This window comes from Anser cygnoides, chromosome 4 (genome assembly GCF_040182565.1).
Source record: "Anser cygnoides isolate HZ-2024a breed goose chromosome 4, Taihu_goose_T2T_genome, whole genome shotgun sequence".
NCBI lineage: Eukaryota > Metazoa > Chordata > Aves > Anseriformes > Anatidae > Anser > Anser cygnoides.
The window spans coordinates 57,024,938-57,050,920 of record NC_089876.1 but is presented as its reverse complement, the minus strand read 5'-3'; the positions used below and the strand labels follow the sequence as shown (position 1 = coordinate 57,050,920).

Genomic DNA, 25,983 nt, shown 5'->3' with positions numbered 1-25,983 from the left:
TAAAAACACTTAGATTCAACTAATGATTACTTTTCCCCAAAACAATTTAAAGTTGTTTAAGTTGTTAACATCTGGATGTTCTCTAAATAGAATAGAATAGAGCAAGATGCAGCACTGTGAGAAACATACCAGAATGCAAAAGGACTTAAATTATTAAAGAATAGCATCCATCTTCTGAAAGATAGTGAGAAAAATACCAGTGTTTTCACCTTTAAAATCTTCCCTGAATTCTACACCCACATTGCCACCCTGTTCTAAGATCACTCTCAGGTAACATTCCCAGTCATTTTTAAAAGCTTTTCAGCTTCAGTACAATCTTCCTGGAAGACCTAAGAAGATAAAGCTTCTGTTTTATGTTCATAATTCTCAGAGGTTCTCATATATTTTGCTAATAACTATATTCACTAGGGGATATTATAGGTTCATCTCTCACGATTCTTCTGAAAAGGAAAAATGCACCCAAGGCTTATGTCATTGTCTTAAGAATAGTTCAGAACTGTTCTTAGGAAAGCATTAAACTGATTGCAATCTGTGCTAGCTGATGATGAAAATAAAACAAAATTCAGCCTAGAGAATGGACTCAACAACGTATCTCATTATTTAAATATTTTCTAAATCTGTTGGTCAAAATCTTGGTATGACCAACTGAGGAGTTTGATGTGGGAATAAAAGCCTATTCCACAGTTGCATCTTTCATCTACAATGATAAAACTTGAGTAGACAATGGAAGAGAAGCAGAGTTAAAGCTTTTTGGGTCAGCCACAGAGAGAAAGGCATGCTGACACACAAAGCATTAGCACTTAGGGGTAAACTTGCTTTTTGTAAAAGTACTAATATATTAAGTTAGCATAAAAGCTCTTTTATTGGGAAGCACATGCTCTCATAAGTAATTTCTTGGAAGGAACATAAGTAAATATTCAACATTTTAACTATTGCTCAGTCTATAGCAATGAAAATGAAGAGAATGACTAAAGAATGATCTCTAAGAACAAAGTAAAACTAAAGCAGAAATATTAACTGTATATATATGCCATTCATTTCTAAAATTACTGCTCTTCAAGGAGATATATTTTAGAAAGCTGCAGAAAATGAACCATTTTTTCTTCCTATGCTGATCTATAGAGATTTTATTCAAAATATGCAAAACAAGAAAGAAGATCAGATCAAAATCTAGAATGTTTCTTTCACATCAACTTCATATTTTCTGTTTGTAACATTAAATCACTCTTCACCATATATTCATTCTCAATCTCTCTCTAAGCCCTAGTGCACATGGGCTAGAATTTCAGAAGCCAGTAGTAACATGTATCTTTAGAAATAGGCTTGAACTCTTGAAATTCAGCAAGGCCAAGTGCAATGTCCTGCACCTGGGTTGAGGAAATCCCAAGTGTAAATGCAGGCTGGATGGAGAATGGATTGAGAGCAGCCCTGAGGAGGACTTGGGGGTGTTTTTTGAGGAGAAGCTTGTCATGAACTGGCAGTGTGCACTTGCAGACCAGAAAGCCAAAGAATGCCAACTGCAACAAAAGAAACATGACCAGCAGGTCAAGGGAGGTGATTGTTCCCATCTACTCTGCTCTTGTGAGACCACACCTGGAGCACTGTGCTCAGCTCTGGGGCCCCCAACATGAGGATATGGACCTGTTGGAGTGAGTCCAGAGAAGACCTACAACACTTCTACCACGAAGACAGGCTGAGAGAGCAGGTGTTGTTCAGTCTGGAGAAGAGAAGGCTCCGAGGAGACCTTATAGTGTCCTTCCAGTACCTAAAGGGGACCTACAAAAAAAGCTGGAGAGGGACTCTTTGACAGGGAGTGCAGAGATAGGAGAAGAGGTAATGGCTTTAAACTCTAAAGGGGTAGATTTAGATTAGATGTTAGGTAGAAATTCTTTACTGAGAGGGTGGTGAGGCACTGGAACAGGTTGCCCAGAAGTTGTGGATGCTTAGTCCCTGGAAGTGTTTAAGGCCAGGCTTGATTGGGCTTTGAGCAGCCTGGCATAGTGGAAGGTGTTCCTGCCCATGGCGGGGGGGGTGGAACCAGGTAATCTTTTCAGCCACTTCCAATCCAAACCATTCTATGATTCTATGATTCTGTGATTCTGTGATTCTAGGAATGAGGTTCTTCGGTCTTCTATTTATGACAGATTTTGTTAAAAGATAGATATACCTTTGTCTAGACACTGACTTCTGGTCTCTTTTGTTTGTTTGTTTATTCTTTTGCTTGTTTCTTTTCCCATATTATATTTATTATTGATTGGAAATACAATGTTTTTAATAACAAATAAATCATTGCAATCCTAAAGTCAACAACTGACAGAAATGAACCAGTACAACACAATGAATATATGAATAACAATTGGAGCCCTTACGTACAGTTATATTCTCTTACAAGATCAAGCTCAGGAAATGTGTGATTGCATCTCTCCAAGAATGTCTCAGCCATCTCAGCAGCAATTTCTAGAACTATTTCTAAGTACCAAGTTAGTGAAAGCATAGAAACTGCCTCCAGAATTGACTTCTAATTTCTGTGTGATTGTGCAAATGTGTGCGCACATGTGCTTTTTCCAGCCAGTCAAGTTCTGCAGTCAACTTCTCAAGTCAATTTAGAGAGATCACTGTGGAACTTGAGGCTAATCATGCACAGTTTTGTCTTATTTTGTTTTGTTTTGTTCCTGTAGAGTACTTAACATACTTTCCCCAAATTCTTCTTTATTCCTATGTCCCTAATAAGATGTATTATTTATGAATTAATATGATGGTGCTTTAAGATAAAACTAATAGGATTTAGCCTTATTATTTGATATTCCATTGTCATTTCAATTCACTCTTACTGACTTTTTGAAGCTTTTTTTTTTTTTAACCATGCTTTTTGAGCAATAGCATTACCATTAATCTTTTAAAATGTACTCCATATTTACCTTCTGCAGTATTTGATATTTCTCCATATTACCCCATATTACTCCATATTTGCCATCTGCAGTATTTGATTATTTCACGGTATATATATATATAACCATATATAATAGTTACTGTACTTATCAGGATCTGCTTAGAATTGCAAAGTATGCAAAGATTTTTTGGCAGTTTACTAATTTTAAAATTTCCCAATAAGATAGAGAAAAATAGAGAAAGAAAAACAGCTACTGTACCAGTTTCAGTGCATTGAGTTAATTTTCACTGAAGTTATCTTAAGGAAATTATCTGGACTTGCTCCAAATATTCAGAGTAATTAATAGCACAATTTGTTATGATCTGAATGTTGTGAAAAGCCATTCAGGGCCATAGCAAGAATAGAGAGAAAAAATGATTTGACCATAATATTTCAAGTGTGTCTTTCAGGCGGAATACTGCAATTAGAGGATAACCCTAAAAATCTTGGTAATGACTCATACTCAAAGCCACCTTTCCTCAGCCAAAATTCAAACAGATTTTAAAAGTGAAGATTTGACTCACAAATCACTTGTCTTACTTCTCGTCTTAATCACTATGGTACTTAAAAAGCAAACAAACAAGCAACAATAACAAAACAAACAAAAAAAAGAGGGGCTGTGTTTTCTGACCTCAGTTGCACCAAAAATATCTCAAAGCAAACCTGAGAAGTGTTAAAATTGCTCACATGCATGTCTATACATCTAATTCATTCACAGAAGTCACTTTAAAAACTTCAGTGATCCTTGACCAGACACAGGTCCTTTTCAAGAGGAAATTTAAGGCCATTTATGCACTTTGCTTAAAACCTTTTTTTAACATCAAATTCCAGTCAGTGACAAAACAAAACCTCACCCTCCTTAGGCAAGGCAGTTCAACAAGCTCAACTATGACCTACACACCCTTGTTTGTGAGGCATCTTAATTACCAGTTCTACCCTATCTCTCCCAAATCCTGCTGGAGTTTGTATGCTCTATCACAACTTCATTAATTTATATGCTCTAAATATTGCTCTAACAGCATAACAATACATTCTCACATGATAAGAAGAACATTTCCTAGTTGCAACACCGGTGAGCAACAAAAGGGCATTCAGTGCTAGGAAAAATCTCACCCTAAGTCAGTTGACCTAGTTCACAAAATACAGGTCTGAAAAGGTCAACATAAAGTTCAGCTAAAAAAATTTAAGTTCTTCAGCAGTGTGTAGATTTGGTCTTGCCCTTTGCCTCTACAGTCAGCAGCCAAAGACCCATACTCTTTCTCTTTACAGAATCTGGATATCAAATCTTAGACAATGGTATGGGGAAATTAAAAGGCATGGGGAAAAAAAGGAACTGGGAGACAGGCTTCTATGTGGATATTTCTACTTCCCAATAAACTTTCTGAAAAAGATCTTAGGCTGGGTGCAACTGTCCCTATATTCCAGTACTTCTTATGGTAAATCCCTTACCTTTCAGATTTCAGGTGAAATTAACTCCAGCAGCATCAATCTTCATGCCAAACTAAATTTCCACTTCATTACGAGGAAGCTATGCCTTTTTCATACTTCAGACAGACATGGTTTTATATCATTATAATTGCATTTTTGAAAGTTTGTATTTATTATGACCATTTTGAATAAAACTCTGCTTCTGAATCTGTTCCTACATAGATCAAGAGCAATTCCCCATTTGTAATTTCTTGTATGGTATTTTAATTTTGTGCTATGTTAGTTGACATTAGGGCAATAGGGTCTTTGTACTCAAATTAGAAAAAGTTCAAAGATGTCTTTAATATTGCTTAATGAAAACATCAATTCACTTTTGTAAGATTGAAATTATATTGAAATTTGATTTTTAAAGGTTTTTTTTTTGATCTGCAATTTATTTTACTGTCAGAAATCGAGAATAATCCCATGAAATGAGTACAAACCTACTTATACATAGATACATATGGAATATATGAATATATATGAAGCCTAGTTTCAAATAATTTCACTGCATCCTCCAAGTTGCAGTGGACTGTTGAGTAAATCAGTCCCCTGCTGGAGCTCTTACATGTTGAAGAGAAAAAAAAAAATAAGAGTTTCAATAGTAAAAGATATAAGCCAAACAGACTCAATGTTGGGAAATCTAAATAAACCAGGGTCAGTCTCTGAGTGAGAGAGCTAGTGCTCCTGGTAAACAGGTTAGAAATACCATGCTAAGAATAAACCTATTTTTTTCCTACATTGCAGTAACCTGAAAGAGATTGAAAGAGTTCAAGAAGCATTTGGAAAATGCTCTCAGAGATACAGGTTGATTATTGGGTGGTCCTGTGTGGAACCAGAAGTTGGACTTGATGATCCTTGAGGATCCCTTCCAAATCAGGATATTTTATTCTACGAGTCTATGATTCCATGATTCTAGTTTTTGATCTTTGTGATAAGGTTTCATGGTAAGTATGGTAAGCATGAAATTACATAAGCACAGATCATTTACTTGCTACAATATTTAGGATTTTTTTTTTCTTTTCAAACGCTTTCTGTGCAATTTTAAACAGCTATCTCTTTATATTCTGGAGTGCATTCAGACGAGTGTTGCCAGCAGGTCAAGGGGAGGTGATCCTCGCCCTCTATTCAGCCTTGGTGAGGTCATACCTGGAGAATTGTGTCCAGTTCTGGGCTCCCCAGCACGGGAGGGAAATACAACTACTGGAGTGAGTTCAGAGGAGGGCTATGAAGATTAGAGGAGTGGAGCACCTGTTGTATGAGGACAGGCTGAGAGAACTGGGCCTGTTTAGCCTGGAAAAGAGAAGACTAAGGGGAGACCTGATCAATGTTTATAATTATCTGAGGGGATGGTGTCAAGAGGATGGAGACAGTCTCTATTTGTCCTGTGCCTAGCAACAGGACAAGAGTCAACAGGCACAAACTGAAGCACAGGAAGTTCTGGCTGAATATGAGAGGGCACTTCTTTACTGTGAGGGTAACTGAGCACTGGAAGAGGTTGCCCAGAGAGGTTGTGGAGTCTTCTTCTCTGGAGTTACTCAAAACGGGTCTGGATGACATCTTGTTCAATGTGTTCTAGGTGATCCTGCAAGGCAGGGGGTTGGACTAGATGATCTTCAGAGGTCCCTTCAAACCTCGGCCATTCTGTGATTCTGTGATTCTGTATATAACATATACTCTGACAATAAAACATAAGTTGCCCTGAAAGTCTTCTCCTTGCAAATTGTGCTCTAGTAATAATGAAATTAAACAGCAGTTTATTTCACTTTGTGCGATAAAGTGGTTTTGTGGAAGCATAGTTGTATTGTGGCTTCTAGAAAAACAGGGTCAGTCTTTAAGAGGTAACAAGCATAATCAACATGTTTATTGCTGTAACAGATTAATGAAAAAACTCTTTGCCATAACAAAATGACATTTAATCTCATCCTCTGTTAATTTGTAAAATACCTATAAAAATGACTTCTAAATGTAAGACTGTGAAGATCAATGCTATTATAAGCAGCATAGACCAACTATCAACAAATATCTTATTCTACAGAAAACTGCTTTTGATTTGATTGTATACTGAAAATTAAAATCTGATTTCTGATTTTGCCTCTGCTTTAAAATGATACTCTCTCATGTGTTATGAATATCTTTTGTTTGGCATTACAATACAGTAACAAAATAATGTTAACCAAACAATGTTATAAAAAAGAAGTGATAAAATTAAATAAAACCTATCATAAATTATGCACACACACACGCTTACTCACACATCTCAGTATAGGTCCATAGTAGTTCACAGAACATGTAATGTAGAGAATAAGTAATTCATAATTGCCTAAATAAAGTTTTTGAATTACATACTTAGACAAAGAATATAAAAGAGAATTAAGGAAGAATTTTGTACCCAGCACTAATTTTTAAAGTAAAATATTTTTCTACATTTTACTTATTCTGGAGATTAGTCATTTTCTTCTTGATAATGCATTTTGTTTCTTCTTCTGTTTACAGACTACAAAAAAATGTGTTCCCGTTAGAATATCTGGAATCTTTTAATAACTATGCAGTAATAAAATTAACATATTGGAGTATATATTATGGAGTATTTGTGACAACTATCATTTGAAATATTCTCTGTTAGTACTTTAGTGGTTGGTCAGCTGAGATAGACAGCATTACTTCTAGGCTTACTCTGGATGACTTTCAGAAATTTCAGAACAACTATGTGAACATTTGAGGATAACCTCTGTGTGTATACCCATGTGTGAACTCACACAGTGGAAATGTTGCTTTTTCATAGTCATTCCCATGACCAGAATGTGATTCACATCTTACCATTTTCAAGAGAAAGGTTACCAGAATAAGTAGTTGCTGTTTAAGCAATTGTGATGTTTTGGTATCTTTGTAATACGCTCAAATTCAACTTAATTTACAAGCAGCTGCCAATTTTCCTTCTCTATCTACGCTGGCTGTCTAAGCTATGCTACAAAGAGAGTTTTTTTTCTTTTTTTTTTTTTTTTCTGAAATTATATCTGAAAATGTATCTTTGTGTGTGTGTGTGTGTGTGTGTAAAATTAATGAATTTAAAAGAGAATGCATTTTATCTTGATAATCAGGAGCAATTCTTTAAGTTGGAAGCAAAAGTCAAAGTTTCCATCCTCAAATGGCTACTTCACAACCTGTGCCTTTTTCCCTGAGTTTGGCAGTGCTTTTGGTATTGCTGTGTCATTTTCTAGGCATGAAGACAGCAGCACGGCTTACATTTAGCATGAAATTCACACCAGCAGAAAAGCGCAGACTGTGCAAAGTAAGGTTTAAGTGGGTGGTAATTAACATAGCTGGATAGGGTTGATCTGTATGTAACAGGAAATTATCTTTTAATGGAGACATAGAGGTTACACTAGCCCACCTTGACAGTTGTGGGTTTTTCTTCCTTCCTTCCTTCCTTCCTTCCTTCCTTCCTTCCTTCCTTCCTTCCTTCCTTCCTTCCTTCCTTCCTTCCTTCCTTCCTTCCTTCCTTCCTTCCTTCCTTCCTTCCTTCCTCCCTCCCTCCCTCCCTCCCTTCCTTCATCCCAAATAAGAATTCTGTGAAGGTGTTCTTATGGTGACTGCTCTTTTTCTTAAGATTGGAGAACTTTCCTCTGCTCCCAAAACTAAGTGCATGCAGTAGCATTCTCTTCATGTTAAAAGGCCATATCTGCCAACCAGAGCACATGATAGCGAGTGTGTATTAATGACAGACACTAAACACAGAACTGTACAGTGAGGACAAGCAGAGGACTGAGACTGCTCTGAAATGCATCAAGGACTAAATATTATGAACCTAGGATTCCTAAAGGATTCTGGAAAATGTTTAGTATCACATTGGATCTTTGAAATCTGATTCTTGAGATAGGGCTCAAGACTAACAAGCTGAATGGCTTGATCTAATTGTGCTACCATATGTAGCAGAATCTCAGGTACGAACAAGGTATCATTGTATCATCATCCTGGATTGGAAATAAGTACTATACTCCTTAATAAGTTCAATGGGAAGGACAACAGAAAAGTCTTTTTGGGAATCCATTAGTTTAAGCTCAAGCATAAACTCTAGCCGCAAGACAACTTGAACATATAAGCTAGCGGTTTCATTTGTTTGTTGGTTTTTCCAAGAAGGTCTGAAGTATCAGGGAGGATTTCCATCAGCACAGCGAGAACTCACTTGAAATTGAAATCCAAAACTGGGTCAGAAAAGTCCTAAGAGGCTGCAGTTCAATACTGTAGCTGATATTCTATCATCTCTTCTTTTGTAGAGCTAGCAAAACTCAGTTTTTTTGAGTCATTCTATTCAGGATGAGAAAATGATGATTCAGTCAGGCATTACTGTCTTGATGAAGTCCTCTTTACAAATAAAGCTTTGATTCACTGAACACAGCATAAATCAAACAGTAAAGCAAGGTACTTTTGTTTACTGCTCCAAGACCTTTTTAGCAGCATGCACCTAAAAACCCTTTAGCTTCCTTTTTACCTTAGGGCAAAATGTAGTTTTGCTATCTGTCTCATTCTGAGAAAGCCACACACAATCAGCCTGTAAGTTTTGCACTCCCATTTTCCAGGAGGTTTTCTTTATGCCCAGGTACAACAGCTGAGGCAAACTGTAAGCAAAAACCTTGATTTAATTTAGTACATGGCAATAAAAGTATGACTAAGGAAGGGAATGCACTTCAATGCACATTATTTTGACTTTGCCATTTAACCAGTGCTTCTTGATTTTATGATATCAGGCAAAACACTGGCCAGAAATGTATCTTCACTTGCTACGTAAGCTTTTTTTTTTTTTTTTTGGATGGAGCTGTGTGTTTGGGATGGAGCTAATCAGTGGTTTTATCATATTCTTACTTAGATGAAAGGTGATTATTAAGGCTGTCAGGCTAAGTGAGGTCTAACCTAAGCGTAGTAAGGATGAGCAATGATTTGGCAGCAGATAGCTCATTAACACTAAAGAGTATTTTCTTGTACATAAGCTGGCGCTCATTTCTTCCTAAAGAAATTTCTGTCTGTGTCAAGGCACTTTTCTTGCATGTTCTAATCAAGAGGCCTGAGGATCACAAGAGCACTGACATCCCTTGTTTATATGTGGGATGTGAAATTTACTTCAGTATGACAGATTTCACATTTGTTTTCATTTTACAAATATTTATAAATATTCTGTTTGTTTTTGTTCTATAAATTTTAAGACATTACACTCTAGGAAAAAAGCTAACACCTTCCCTCACTACAGGGTATAGTCTTAATAAGCTGTTTTTGTGGCTATTGGAAAATTCAGCTTCACTTATGTATTTAGTCACTTACAAAAGCAACCCTCTTCTTTGAATACTACATGTCCTTGAATTTAATAGTTTGAATTATAATTTTCTTTAGAGGAAACCATTCATTCTCAGTTCAGATGGAAGGATTGATGGCTGATAGAAGTCAGAAAATAAATTAAAAAATGAACCAAGTTAAATTATCAGTGGAAAAACTAATATATGAAAAACAATAAAAAAGTTTACTATTCTGAGCTGCTTGCTAAACAGACAACTTGTTTTTCAAGTGATTACTAAAGACCAGAAGTATCAGTGTTACTAGAGTAATATAAATCAATGAACTAAACAAATTACACATTAACAGCTTTCTCATTAAGTCTGTCTTTAAACACACACCTTTAAAAATCAACATGTCATAAATCTAGATCGATGCCTTTCTCTGTAACTGGTAAATACTAAGTGTTGTACACAGATTCTTTAAAAATTTATGTGATGCTATTACTCAGTCCTATAGAGTCACACTGCCTGTAGCACATGACAGGAGCATGACTCATAACCTCATTATTCCCTGTAACTTCTGATTCCTGTTCTTTCATGTCTTTGTTGAAAATCACTTCCTTACTGCTGTGGTTCTATGTGTTTTCTTATTCCTCCATATCCAAATTTCCAATTCCAGGAATGCCATCTCTCCATATAACTCATTTCCATGCAGATTCTTTTCCTCCTTTTAGGAAGGATCTAGTTCCCTCCTTATCAAAGGGCCTCTGTTCAACAGTGTTCCTAGGTATTTCCATCTCATAAATTCTCTACACTATATCAAATATAACTGTACTTGCATTTAATATCCCATCTAGCCAGGAGCTCAAAATACCTTCAATTTCAGCATTTCATTACCGAAACACAGTGTTTTCCCATTCTTACTAATACTCATAATGCTGCATGCCTCACCCTCATTCTCCCCTTCATACTTCTGTCCAATAGAGTTATTTTGTTTTGTTGTCATGTTAACATCCCTGATTTCTTTCTACCTCTTCAAACACATACTTTTCTGTCCTCTGTTATTATTTTACTGTTATATCTGGGAAAGCTATTCATGGTGTTCCAATTTTGAACTATAATAGGAGGAGATGCTAAAATAAGACAAAGGAAAGGAAGGTAATGAATGACTAATGACATTACCAAAGCATTAAAATGTTCTGAGTTGTGGAATATTTGCATTAGTCATATTATTTGCACATATTATTTCTCAGAACAAAATAAACCAATTGTATGCTCCAGCACCATTGGCATCATGTGTACAAACAGACAGGTGAATCAGCCTGTTATAAATGCAGTTAAATTTGACTCAGATTGTTACTTGCTTTGCATGTTGTAGTTCTTACACTAAACAGCAAAAAATAAGATATTGTATGTTGAACTTTTAGTATGCCATTTTCTCCTATTTCAAGCTCAGGCAATATAGCTTTCCTATACAGATCACAGCAATGAGTCCTATAATGTCAGTGAAGCAAAAAACATACAGATGCCATTAGAAGACAACCAACCTATGCAGAGCCAATAAAATAGCAATTAGGTAATTTACATCTGCATAAGCTAAAATAGGGGAGAGGAGTTAATTAGAAAATCTTATGTCTGCCTGTTTACTTAAGGAAATTGCCTTACTACATCCTTCTTCCTTGTACCCCAGAATCCATCTAGGAGAACACATGCAGAGGAGAAGGAAACAGCTAAATTAACTCTTAAATACTTTTAAATTGCTAGAAACTTACCTGGTGTCTAAGCATCTTTTGAGAGAGAGAGGGAGAGAGAGAGAGATCAGGATGAAACTGTGCTGCTGCTCAAGGATTCTTAAATAAATGTCTCACTGATGCTAGCAAAGTGATAAAATATGTTATACATGCATAATCTATTCCTCTTATACCAGGCTCTCTGACTGGGAAGACAGACAAAGAAGAACTGCATGTCACTTTCCAGTGTTCCTGTTAAAAAAGTCTAAACTCAGCACAACCACAAAATTTTTGAATGCTTTCTCCCATTCCCTGCTCAAAAAGAAAAGGAATGTGCATTGGACTTTGAAAATTATATGCTCTGAAACCACCAACATTTTTTTTCCTAGCAATTTATTAGCTTAGTGGTAAAGCCCTTCATGTCTTTTGTATTTCAAACTGAATTTTCAAGTGAGAATGAACTCATGAGCTAAAGTCCACAGCATTAGCAAAGTTCATAGCCAGAGCTTGACTGTCATTCAAAAGATGTCCTTCCTTTGCTTTTCATCTTCCATTCTCCTTAATGATGGTGTATTATGAATTACATCCTGCATAGTAAATAACATAATTTCTGTAATTTTTATATAGGTCTTAACTTTAGTTTCCCTTCCATAGATAGAGCAATTTTATTTTAAATTCCTTGAGGAAGAATTAAAAAAAGTTAGTTTGGGGGCACATTAAAAATATCTAAGAATGGCCGTTCGGATTCCTTCCTTGTATGTCTTGTCCTGAGAAAACATTTTGCATGTTTTTCTTTGAAAAAAAAAAAAAAAGACACTTAAACAGAAATAATAATAAAGATACTTTCAAGTAAATAAAAATGTTTTTTATTTGTTTGTTCGTTTTTCAAATGATGAAGGGGTATAATAATGGAGACGTGGAAAAGTGAGCAGCATGGTTGTTGTTTTTTTTTTTTTTACATAATCTTGTTAGACGTATTTTGGTTCTCCAAACCAAAACTAATGAAACTTCAGATACAGTTCTAACAGTACATGAACACCATTAATTCACTGAGGTGAAGGGAAAATAATAATTATCTCATATATGAATGTTCTCTTGCTTATTATAACAATTACTTATAGAATTTTCCTCATTTACTGTTTAAATTTCCTTAGTTATTTTTTCCAATTTTCTCGAAGATGAAACTCCATCTGCATATTTTTTCAAATATATTCTTTTGTGTCAGGTTACACTGTTTCAGTGAAGAGCGCAGACCACATGCTCTTTAGTTGGATCCCCTAGCATTTAAAGCAAGTCAGATTCAACTGTATTTCCACAGAAGCCCAGGCCCTGTTCCCTGCTGTTCCTTGCTGCCTTATTATTACTTGACAGCTCGTCTCCCTGAGGGAACTGTGAATATTTTGCCAACAGCCATCCCAACCATTGTCTCCAGACAAAAGAAAGTGGGGTCCTTGCTGCATACGATATGAATTCAAATCTTTGGAATTTCTCAGGAGATTAGCACTTAAGGAGAGCTAGATAGAGAGTGTTTTGTTTTTTTTTTTGGGGGGGGGGGGGGGGGGGGGGGAAGTTACCCAAAGCTTTTTGCTCCAGGTACTGAGTCCTTCAGTATTTTATTTTATTTTTCCCACTAAGAGGTTAGATTTGGGCAAGTGTGGAAGAAAAGACAGGTGCTCTGTCTTTGTCTTGGTTAACTATTAAATTGCTTAACTATTCTTACATTAATTGGCAATTTTCTGTGGTCAGAATAATATACTTAAACACTGTTATATTTGTCCTGAGACGAAATACAGGAAATTTTATAGTGGCAATGAAGCAAAATCAGCAGGTGTGATTATCATGATAACTACACCCCTGGGTGCTTAGAAGCACATGGCTGCATCTGGTCCATAGTTATCTCTCCAGGGGTGAGATTATTTCATGATAACCGCACCGCCCTAATGGCCCATTGCTTAAGTAGTATTCATGACCCTTATACAGAATCCTGCCCTTATTGAACAGAGATTTTCTCCCCCATCCCAGCTGTCTCCACTTTAATGTTTTTACTATAATTCTTTCTTTGTTCATTTTTGTTCATTAATGAGGTGCTTTTAATTTAAATGCAGAGTGCATTGTCTTTAATAGCAGAATTGCAGATGAATAAAATGGATGCTAAACACTAAAAAACAACAATTTATCTAGATTCCAGGTACAGAATAGCAGATTTTGTGTTACACATCTGGTAGAACCAGATCAGCATTATTTGCTGTGAAAGTCTCAGTTCCAGAATATGGAATTTTTCCAGTACTCTGAAGAAAGAATGATTACTTTGTCATTGCATTATTGCTAGAGGAGGTGTAAATAAAGAAAAGAGAGCAGGGACAAGAACATCTCTTTTTTCACCTCATAATCATTGGCAAGCATTGGCAAGCAGTGTGACCAGAGCTCTAAATTGTGGCAGAGGCAGAACTCCAGAACTCATGAAACTGAGGGCTGGGCAATGCAAGTACAAGTTCATTGTCACTTGCAATTCCTGTCATCATTTGACTCATGGTATATATAAGTTGTGGAGGAACTCTGTTCCTAAATGTCTATGTCCCATCTCACCTAATTAAGCCTGGCTAATAGTGTGCAACAGTAAACACTGCGTAACCAGTGAATACAAAAAGAAAACAAGTCCTACAGCTGAAGGAAATATTTTTTTGTACTTCACATATTAAATTCTTTTGCCACTTCCCTTTAAAGGTTAATGCATTTTCCCGGCAGTTTAAGTTGAACACAAAGGCTTAGAAAGAGACAAAATGACAGAGAAGTGAGTGCTACCAAGTAAAAAACAAAGGCTTTCTTCCTCTTAATAGGACTCAAGACACCACTAATCTCATCTGGTTTAGCTGATAAGGGAAGGCGTGAGATGGTGAAATGGATTCAAAACAGAAATATTTCTTTATTAGGCACATTCAACTTTTTTGTTTTTGTTTTTGTTCTTGTTTTATTTTTCCAATAAAAATAAAAGCTAAGATGACTGCTTTTCACAAGGTACTAACCATTCAATTAGTTAAATCAATATTTTATTTTTAAATTGAGTGGATGCCACAAGATATTTCTTAATTAATTTCATAATTCCTAAGAGCAATTAAAAGGATTATTGTGAGAATGACTGTTGTAATTTAAATCAATTTTACTACATAAAGTTATTTTACCCTCATATTCTCTCTCCCTAGCAACAGTGGATCAGAGCATGACAAGGAAGTGAGATATGCCCAGTGCATCCAGGCAGGGTAAACACAAACTAGAATATTTGATTGCCTGAGTCTCACACCTCCATTCAGTCTGAATAATACAGCTTCACTCTTTCAGGGTTTTAAAAACATTTATAAATTAATTTGCACATAAGGAACAAAGGAAAAATGTTTTAAAATAAAAGATGGAATTTGTATATTTTTTCCCTTTTCTTATTTTTCTGATGCAAAATATATATAAGTGAAAAAGCTAGGACGACTAAAAATTCTATGATAAAGATGGATGCTGTTCAAAAACAAATACTGTATTACATTAGGATTTTTTTTTTAATTAATGAGCAATAAAAAATCTTTAAAAAGTAATAAACAATCTTGGGGTTTTAAGCAATTTACTTCCACATCTACACTTTGGATCCACAAGTATATTCAAGAGGGAAGCAACAGCAGAACGCAGTACTTCGTTTTGTCTTTTAACTTCAGGAATCCCAGCTCAGAAGCCCCTTGAGAGCTCAGTGAATAATTTAATTCTCCCTCCAAAAGGGAAAAATATCAAAATCCACAGGCTTTTCCTCTTAGAACATCTAAGCAAAATTGTCTTCCTATGCAAGTACTTTTCAGGCAGCCACTCAAGTGCCTGGCTAACATAGCTTTGTGTTATATACTGTGCATGGAAAGCAACACAAAATTACTTTAAGCCTTAACTTCAGATATTCCAAGCATGAACATTTTCTTTAATAACAGTGCTGTAGAAGGAGGGGGAAATGTGAGTGTTTATCTCTTATCTTTTTCTTGATGTTTATTAGTAAATATCTCTTTTTCCTAACACGGAAAGAATTAGTGAGACATAAGGGAACAAAGAGAACCTAAATGAATGAAATTCCCTTAATCTCCAGTTGAATGATACCTGAGCAGTTCTCAGTGATCAATGGTGAATGTGGTACTTGTGAAGAAAATACGATTACTCAATCATGACTTGGGATGCAAATCAATATGTGGAAGGAAACTTTTCATTCCTAGTCTGTAAAACAAATTGGAAGGAATTTCCCTTACGTGACATAAGAGTCTATTTATTTTACACATGCCATCTGCAGGAGCAAATGTTCACTGCTTTTCTGGATTGTAGTCTGTTCAGGAAAACATGTAATCATGCCTGCATTCAGCATGTGAACTGTCCCATAGAGGTTGAAATGATACAATTTAAAAAGATTGTTCAATTCCTTAAAGCTAAGCTTATGTTTAACTGTTATCTTTTACTGCGATCATGCTTTTTAGAAGTGTGAAGTACTGGGCACGATCAGTGTGCTCATATGCAACTCTATACTCATATGTACCTCTGAAAACATTTTTATAACTGAAAGGAAGAATTTTAGTGAGGAATCTCTAATTCTTTCATGCTTTCTTTTGTCATCCCCTAAGAAATGCAAAAGATCTGTACTAATAATATGAAAATTGGCCTTTGTTGTCAGGGAGATATTTAGCCACAAATTTCATTGTAAAAAGTTCCTGGTGTCAGTTTTTCTTCGAGATGTCATTCATCCTTCTTTGTATGTGTGCCAATGGAAATTTTCTTGTTTATAACAGAGGAAACCTTTTTGATGTAGCAAATATTCAAGTCCTTGAAGGAACAGCTATATTTGAAATAAATCTGATTATTGCATTTTCAAGCTGTTTTTTTTTTTTTTTAGTATTCCTTTTCAAACAAATGATTTTTTTTTGAATGAAATCTGATGTTTTCAATGAACAAAAAGCATTGAAAGTTTTCTGTATTGTTGTATGTCTCATGCTGAACTGACAAATTATAAGACAGTGAAGGATATAATTACCTTTTCCTGTAAGTTTAGAGCTGTTTCAGATCACAGAAAGTACGGTGTAATTAGACAAGAGGGATAAGACATGGGAAAATAAAGATGAAAAACACCATTAACAGGTCTGAAGAAATGAACCCTGGTTATAAATATCACGTGGTAAAACTTGCCAACTAGACAAAGGGGAAGTAGTTTCATTATTAATACAACATTATTTTGGATAAAACCATTATGATTCTCTCTTTTAACTTAAGGCCATTACTGAACTTTAAATTATATTCAATGTGATTTATATCCACAATTAAAGTGCATAGCAAATCTTTCACACAGGTTCTGTTATGTATTTCATTTCACTAAATAAGCTATCTTGTTTAAACAAAGATTTTTAATAGCTTTGTATATTCTTTAATTTAAGATAGATTCTGCTTTATCAGCGTCAATAATACTAATGTTGATAAAAGATTTTATAATTTCTATGTTACTTCAACTTTTGTCTGATTATACTTTATATACTTTATTTTTTTTTTTAAAAAAAGAAATAGTATTTATTGGTAAGGTTATGTTGTCTCTGAGCTTTGGGTACATTTAAAATATACTGTGCGTAGCAGATTTCAAAGTTAGAAATCAATTGGTTAAGAGCTAACCAAACAAAGGCATATCAAAGGCAGATTACCCCCTTACCTGAGACATATCTTAAATATGAATACTTGTTTATTCAGCAAAAAAATAGCTTGCTAGATTTTGTGATCGTAGGTGGATATACAGAGAGAGAGAGAGAAAGAGTTTGCAGAAATGCTGAAAAATAAAAAAGGGGATAGGTTTTCAAAGCTGTAGATTATGTGATAAAATTACCCTTATTTTAGTGCTCTTTGCAAAAAATATAATTGAAAATAAAACTTTTTTTTTTCAAACGGTTAATTTTTTACTAATTTAGGCTCCCCACAGACTTCAGAATTTAACGAAAAAAAAAACCACCAAACCAACCATTCTAAAATATTCTAAAAAAGATACTGATTACTTTAAAGATGTCCTGAAGGAGGAGGAAAGATGGGTCTCTGTATACCATTTAATGCTCTGCCCAATGTAGACGTAATATATATAATGCAATGGCATTAACGCACTAGATGGAGAATTGCCCTGGCACTAGCAGTCCTTCCAAATAGCATCTCCTTCCAAATAGTGCACGTTTTTAGTTCCTTTTGTAACTGAGATGACAAACTTCTTGAAATGATAGGGTATAATTTCCTGATACTCTTGCTGTGCAGTAATGAAACTATTTATGTATAATAAAACAAGAGCATTTAGGCTACCAAATAGAAAAAAGCCATATAAGCATAAAAAAAATATATTACCTGGGTAATTCATTTTCTGACAATGGTTAAGCAAATTCCTTTATGTATGTATTGAATAGTCAACGGTCGCTACCCTCAAGAATGCTGAGGAGAAAAATAAAAATTAAGAGCTGAGAAGCTTTTATATGTAATCGACTGTTAGGATTTATTAGAAAAAAACATTTCAGCTCTTATTAAAAATGATGAAACAAGAAAGAATCTATTAGAAAATGAACTGGATGGATATATATATATTTAAGAATATACTCCATGACTACAAAGACTATTTACTTATCAAATTTGTGGAAGAGTATTACCCCACTGCACATAATGTAGTAGACTGCTTATTCATAAGCCAAAATGTGTAATGAAAATATCTCATGAAGGTATGGAGCCAAACAAAAAATGAGAACAGCTCATTTTGAACCCAGAAAAACATGAATGAGAGAGGTACTCCCTCTTCTATGTATTTAGAGAAAAAGAGCACTCAGAAAACCTTTGGAACTGATCCAGCTCATTTCTCTGACCTCCTTCTCAATGCTCTCAGTCTCCTCGGTGGTGTAAGAAAGCAGAAGATAAGAACTCTCTCCTTCATCCCTGTGGCACCTGCCTGAATCTGCACAGCGAGTTCCTGGGTCAGCATGCCTTATGATTTCACAAAGGCAAGTTAAAAAGGAGCGAAGGAGTTCTAAGAATCTATTTAGTTATAGTTTTCTTTCAAAGATTTTGAATAAGCTGTTTAGATGATTTTATATGTTTAAGCACTAAAAGCTTATTTACTTGAACATTGAGTCATTCAGAGCCATTTATTTCTGGAGAGGATATATGAACTAAGCTCTGGTATGCCAAAATAAACAGTAGAATTAAATTCACATCTCACATTCGTTTTTTGCTCTCAAGACAATGCCTTGACTGGTTTCTTTAGAGAACTGGCTTGCTTCCTTAAGGCTTATAAAAGTTAAGGATTTTTTAAATAAATGTTTTAGGTAATTTACAATAGCCTAGGCAAGACTTAATCTTGTCAATAAAACTCTTTTGCACATTTGTAAATATTCTGAGTATCAGGAATACAAAGAAAAAGCATGGTACAACTTATGGAAATAAGGTGACAAAGTCTTGTCTACATGCAAATCCAGAAAAACAAACAAACAAACAAACAGAAACAAACACACAAAAAAAACCCATACTTTTTATTTTAGGCTTCAGGCAAAGGAGATTCTCTCTGGAGTAATCATCTCTTTTATTTAGTTGTGTTTTTGAATTAGCCTTGCCTTTCTCTAATAATAAAATTGTCATAATTAATAGTAATTATCATTTTATTTTATTTTATCTTTGAGTCCCATCTGAATACAGACAACTGCAGGAGGTGAAAATTGTGCTAACCATGTTAAGCCTGGCATAAGGAACTGGCTTTGAGAACAGAGCTGTATCTTCTATAAAAATATCTAGATTTAATTTTAACATTTTAGGATTGCAAAATTAAAAATAAAAATAAATTATATCTGTGCTTTTAAATTTATGTTACATTTCTATTCTGAATTTATGTTTACCACTGAATCTTCTCAGTCTTTGTCAGGCTGAACATCCCATCACTAGTTTTCTTTACAATACAAATATAGTGTGATCAAGTCAAACATGTTTTCTAAGTTGATTAATTTGAACTCATTTTTTTCATTATAAAACATATTTTTCACAAACTACTCTTAAATGTTTAGAAAAGACAGTTGTCTCTAAAAAAGCAAAACCAGAATCACTTCACATAAGAAGACCAAGAGTATGTTTGTATAAAAAGGGATAAAGTTTGCAATTATTCCTCTCAAAGAGAAAATATGAGCTATGTTTGTAACCGCCATTTTCTGTAGAATGTTTCCAAATCTTCACTATCTCTTCTTTTAACAAAGTCTGAAGGTACAGATAGAATAAGAAAATCATTAACTGAGGCAGCAGTCCTGAACTCTCATGAGAGAATTCTTCATAATTCTAAAATATAATAGAAACATCTTTCTCTTTAACATCTTTTTTATCCTCAGCAGGGTACAGACATATTTATTTAATATTTCTGTATTTTGTGCATGTTAATAGCCATATAAAAGTGACTGGTCAGCACTTTTCTGTGATGTTTTAGTGGTGTTAAGAATGAAGTTATTAGTTGTGGGGATCTGTAGGGATTTTTGATTCCTCAGAATTTTAGAATCAGTATGTTCACTCTAACAAAAGATATTTTCAAGTTCAGTTAATCTTATTAACATCTTTATGAAGCCATGAAGCCACGTTAGACGTACCATGATACTTTCTGGCCTTATATTATGTGAATCTATGTCTCAAAACACATAAAACAAACAAACAAACAAACATATACTTACTGTAGGAGTGTTTCTATATTTTGCTTGATTTTGACAGGAAAAATGATACATAGTAAAACTGACAAAAAAAAAAAAAAGAGAAATATACTTTTGATTCACCCATGTTTACCATAGCTAGTCCTTGTAAGGTCTTTTAAATCTGTCTCATGTAGTCAAGTTTGAATTTCACACACACCTACCAATATGTAAAAGAAAGTTATTTTTAAAACAGCATACTTAGGGATAGAGAATTTTTAATATAGCAAAAGTGTTCTGGTTTCAGGAATTTTTATCACTAATATGTGGAAGCCTTAGTTCTGACTGTTTGGTGTGACTAGACAAAATTTTACAGGAAAAGTGGGAAGGACTTGGGTGGCTGAAAGAAGAAGGTGAGTGAGGGCTCCATGGGAAGAAGAAAGGGCAGAGGTCTGTAAAGTAATTTATTCTCTTGATAACTTAGATGCATAATGGCTTGTTTGCATTTTCAGTAGTCCATGATAAAGACAGGTTGCAAAATAATATTTACCTACCAGAAATATTTATGAGCAGTTAAAGTTTCCATCATTTCACACATTTTATATTATCTTATAATCATGAATATCTTTCACAAAATACTGCTCTTACACATGACTACTACAGTTGCTAATTGTATCTTAAAGAATATCCTACAAAGATTGGAAACCATGGTTATACAGAAATGTGTATATCATACATCAGCAGACAGAAGAGCTCAGACATTTAACACAAACTGCCTTCAGAACGAATGATTTCTGAACAACATAATTATATTCTGGTAGATTTAAGAATGTATGCTAAGATTATTAAAGTACAAGTTCATTCCAGCAGTAAGTTCAGCAAAGGCTCTAAGTCCATGACCAGCTCTCTATGGTATCGAAGTACAACGCTTAACACACTCTTTTTGCTTCTAAACAGTAGGAGAATAATCAACCTAAAGAACATACAGAACATGAAGAATAAATGAAATAATACTAATAATTATCTCATGTACATAGATTTTCAGTTTTAAAAATGTCTCTGTTAATATATGAATTACACGTCTGTTTCATAATGTGCGTGTTATGAGATGTGACGTTAGTCTTTGTTTTCCATCTCCCTAAAACCTTAATGTCCTCAAGATAATTTATCATTTTTCCTAATGAAAAGAACTGAGTGCAAAATCCTGAATTTTACCATTAGCTGGAGGAAGATAAGTGGCAGGACTCAGTTTTCTTGTCTGAAACATGGCTTTACCTTATAAAATGTTCATTCCACAAAAGGATTGCTGCAACTGATCCAAATTGCAGATGCTTTTCTGTGTACAATCATAAACTCATAATAAGTATCATAAAATGTATGGACTCAGGAAGTGAGATGGGGTGACATGGGAAGACTACAGGGATGCTGTTCTCCTTTGTAGGAAGAAAATTTGTGTGGCTAAATTGTGTGGCTCAATTAGAGTTGAAGCTAGCCAGAACTGTGGAGGACAATAATAAAAAGTTTTTTTTTGTTTTTGTTTTTTGTTTTTTAATGTTTCAACAGTAAAAGGAGGACCAGAGAAAACACTGCTCCATTATTTGATGAGGATGGTCATCTCACAAACAGGAACATAGACACATAGACAAAGAAAAGATGTTTAATACCTTTTTTTGCATCTGACTTCAACACTGATGATGGACTCTTGGACCTCAAGTGCCCTGAATTGGAAGACTGTGACTGTAGGAACAAAAAACTCCCAGCCAACCCCAAAGTTGTGTGGGATTTGCTGCTCCACTGGATGCATATCTATGGGTCCTGATAGGATTCATCCCAGGGTACTCAGAGAGCTGACTGATGTCATCATAAAATCTCTTTCAATTATTTTTCAATGGTCTTGGGAATCTGGAGAGGTCCCAGTTGACTGGAAGCTGGCAAAAGTCATTCCAATTTTCAAGAAGGGCAAGAAAGAAGACCCTGGTAATTACAGGCCTGTCAGTCTCACTTCAGTGCCTGGTAAAATTATGGAAAAAATTATTCTGGCATTTACTGAAAAACACCTGAAGGAAAATGTGGTCATTGGCCATAGCCAACGTGGGTTCATGAGGGGAATGTCCAGCTTAACAAACTTAATTTCCTTTCATGACAAGGTCACCCATCTAGTTGAGCAAGGGAAGACGGTTGATGTAATCTTTTTGGATTTCAGTAAAACCTTTTATACTGTTTTTCACAGTATCCTTCTGGACAGAATGTCCAGCATACAGCTAGATAAAAATATAATATGATGTGTTCTCTTCAGTGTTTTCATAAATGACTTGGATGTAGGACTAGAAGGCCTTTTGAATGTTGGCAGATGATACTAAATTGAGAGGAGCTGTTGACTCCTTTGAGGGTGGCGAGACCTTGCAGAGAGATGTTTACAAGTTACAGGGCTGGGCAATCACCAACAATATGAAGTTGAACAAGACCAAGTTCCAGATTCTGTACCTGGGAAGGGGCAATCCTAGCTATGTGTACAAACCAGAAGAAGAGAAGCTGGAGAGCAGCCCCATGGAAAGGGATCTCGTCAGCAGCAAGTTGAACATGATTCAACAGTGTGCCCTGGCAGCCAGGAGGGCCAAACATACCCTGGGGTGCATCAAGCATGGCAATGCTAGATGTTTGAGGGAAGCGATTGTACCATACTTTCTCTTTGCTGGTTTGGCCTCACTTTTGGGCACCACAGTATAAAAAGGACATAAAACTATTAGAGAGCGTCCAAAGCAGGGCTACAGACATGGTGAAGGGTCAACAGAAAAAGACATATAAGGAGAGGCTGAAGTCACTTGGTTTATTCAGCCTAGAGAAGAGGGGACCGAGGGGACACCTCCTACTGGCCTACAGCTTCCTTATGAGGGGGAGAGGAGGGGCAGGCAATGATCTCTTGTCTTTGGTGGCCAAAGACAGGACCTGAAGGAACAGTGTGAACCTGCAGCAGGGGAGGCTCAGGTTGGATATGAAGAAAAGGTCCTTCACTGAGCGGGTGGTTGGGCACTGGAGCAGGCTCCCCAGGGAAGTAGTCACAGCACCAAGCCTGTCAGAGCTCAAGAAGTGTTTGGACAATGCTCTCAGACTTACTGGCTGATTTTTGTGTTGTACTGTGAAGACCCAGGAGTTGGACATAATGATCCTTAGGGATCCCTTCCAACTCAGGATATTCTATGATTCTATAAAACTATATTCTATAAATTATATAAATTTTATATAATTCTATAAAAAGAATTAAGGGAGGTTGGACATGATCTCTTGAGGTCCCTTCCAACCCCTACAATTCTGTGATTCTGTGATTCTGTGTGAAACTGCTCCTAATTGTATTACTAGTGGTCTTCTGAACATGGTTTGGTATTTAAGCATTCCCTTCTGACATTAATGAGATTAGTTGATATGTTTTTCCTTAATACAGTTTTCTTATTGACACAAATATCCCACTTCAAATTAGGATAGGAATAGAGTATTTTTGGTAGTTATCCAGATTTCTTCAAATACATTCTTATTTCTTGGTTATGAGATATTTATAAAATGATATTAACAATAAATTTTTTTTGCAGGTCGTGCTGTATGAAATTCTTTAGGGATGGCAACTCTTTTCAAATGTTTTTGACATAGCCAGGATTGTTGAATTGAATACAAGATCTGTCTGGAGAAAATCATTCCGGAAGACAACTATTATAAGAGATTGTTGTAAAATTAACATAGTAGTGTTGCAAATTTTTGACTACTAAATCCATATAGCAATTTGAGAGTAGGTTGCCAGTTGTGTTCAGCACTGGGAAAGGTTACACACATTTCTGGTGCAATCTGAGACTTCCTGTAGCTATCAGTACCCTGGAGAGTAAGTACTTTGAGAAGTTGTGTTAAAATCACTAGATTTCAGAGGAAGGAGGACCTAAACTACTCTTATTTTCTAGCTTTATCTCTAAGGAGGTCCAAAGTTAAAGCTGCCTTATTCTTTTTACTTTAATTTAGTAATGTTTATCAGAATATTATACATTTCAAAATAAACTGACTTGGCTGCCTCCCTCTATATGCAGTAGACAGAAAGGTTTAAGGTTCAACAAGGTTTTCATTCACTTCAGTCCTTTTTCATGAAATGATAGGAGAGAACCATCTTAGCTAAACATTGCAGAACCTTGAGGACTAAAATGAAGATCTGATGCAAATTCACCTCTAGAAATGAATGGTAAGGTGCATTGTGCCTCCGTATGTATACTGATAACTAGTTGTGGTTCAGTTTCATTATATTTGCTTGTCCCAAACTGGACTGACTTCATAGAGCTTAACATATACCTGCTTCTCTGTTTCCAGTTTTGGATAGCCATCACAGGCACTTTATATAGCTTCCTTATATAAAACAATAAAATTGTGATATAAAGGGGGGAAGAGACAATTAAACACATTATTTATTTTCAAAAAAGCATCTTTAATGCTTTTAAACAGTAAAACCTTTTAAACTACTTATACAGTAGTGCAGACAGGAGTTCCTTTTTCCAAAAATTCTCCCATTCTGAGACTTCTGATGGTTCATAGGATACAGAATTCTGTATTCTTTATAAAGTAGTACATACCAATAACTCTCAGCTTATGTCTGGTACTACTTCAAAGACTTCATCTTTCATGTCAGTTAAACTAGCCAATGTGCATGCACGTATTCTGATTTAAATGAGATTTTATCACTGATTTCCGTCATAAGGAGAGGTGACAAAGATTGTTCACATGATTTGAGTAAATTTAAATGCTACTGGTTGGGTGATAGTCATTGTTGCATTTGACTAAGGTTTTAGTTATTTTAGCTGTTCTTTGGTAGCTCATTTTTTTGATGTCTTAATATATAGCATTTTCAACTCTACTGAGAATAGCTGCTACATTTTAGAACATACAATTAAATATTTACTTTGTGCCCATGTATATTTTTGCCATTGTTTCTACTGTGAAAGCTGAAAGATTGTCCTGTGAGAGCTAGAGTTCTATTTGATCTACAGTGAAATTAAAACCAAGTTACCTAATTGCATACAGTATAGGCAAAAACTCTAATATCAAGAAAATGAACATGAGCCATTACAGAGAAACTGAAATTCTAAAAAAATAAATCAATTCTTTCTTCTTCATTTGTGTTAGGCACATCTATTAGGTAAACAAGAAACAATGCTGGACTTTCTAGATAGGTTACATCTATTTGGTGACTTAAATTTCTGCAGAGTACTTCAAAACAACTTCTGCCAATTGGTAGGCAGGCTATCCTGTGCATTGTATTTACTCATGAGAAGAGGATCAAGAATTCACATTTAAAAAACTTTAAATGGAATTTTGAATGTGAACGATCTGTACCTCAAATAGCTGTGAAAAGCTTGAAAACTGGCATATAACAGAAACTACAGCATTACAACTATTATTCTAAGGCTATTTGGCTATTTCTTCTTTTTTTTTTTTTTTTCTTTCCTTGCATTCTCATCATCTTTGCAAACACCCAAAGAAGCAAACAATCCAATGACAAGATTCACTTATGGTTATATACATGTTTGTTTAGCAAAGAGTGGCAGCCATCCTCATTTCCAAATGGATACAATATTATAGCTCATTCAGATTAATCAAAAGAATATAAAAGCATAGGGACTGAAATTGGCACTCAGTATTGGAGAAAGACAAAATGGCTGAAGAGGACTAAGGAGAACAAGAGGTGATGAAATGGGTATGTTCAACTCTAGAAAGAGTGAAAAGAAGCACTCAAGTATTGGACATGACTAGTTTTTTCCTAATAATGTTGCTTCTTATGTTTATTTCCATATTTCTCATCTTTGGCACTTTAGATTACCAGGTCTTTGGGACAAAAAATGTTCTACTGTGTGTTTAGAGACCATCTGATACTTCTTAATACTACCAAATTA

The 25,983-nt window shown here is 35.2% G+C and overlaps 1 long non-coding RNA gene across 1 annotated transcript in view; it reads right to left on the bottom strand.

Annotated features, from left to right (window-relative positions):
* Positions 1-25,983, bottom strand: part of LOC136790729 (uncharacterized) — a 39,877-nt gene that overhangs the window by 2,930 nt on the left and 10,964 nt on the right. The window lies entirely within an intron of this gene.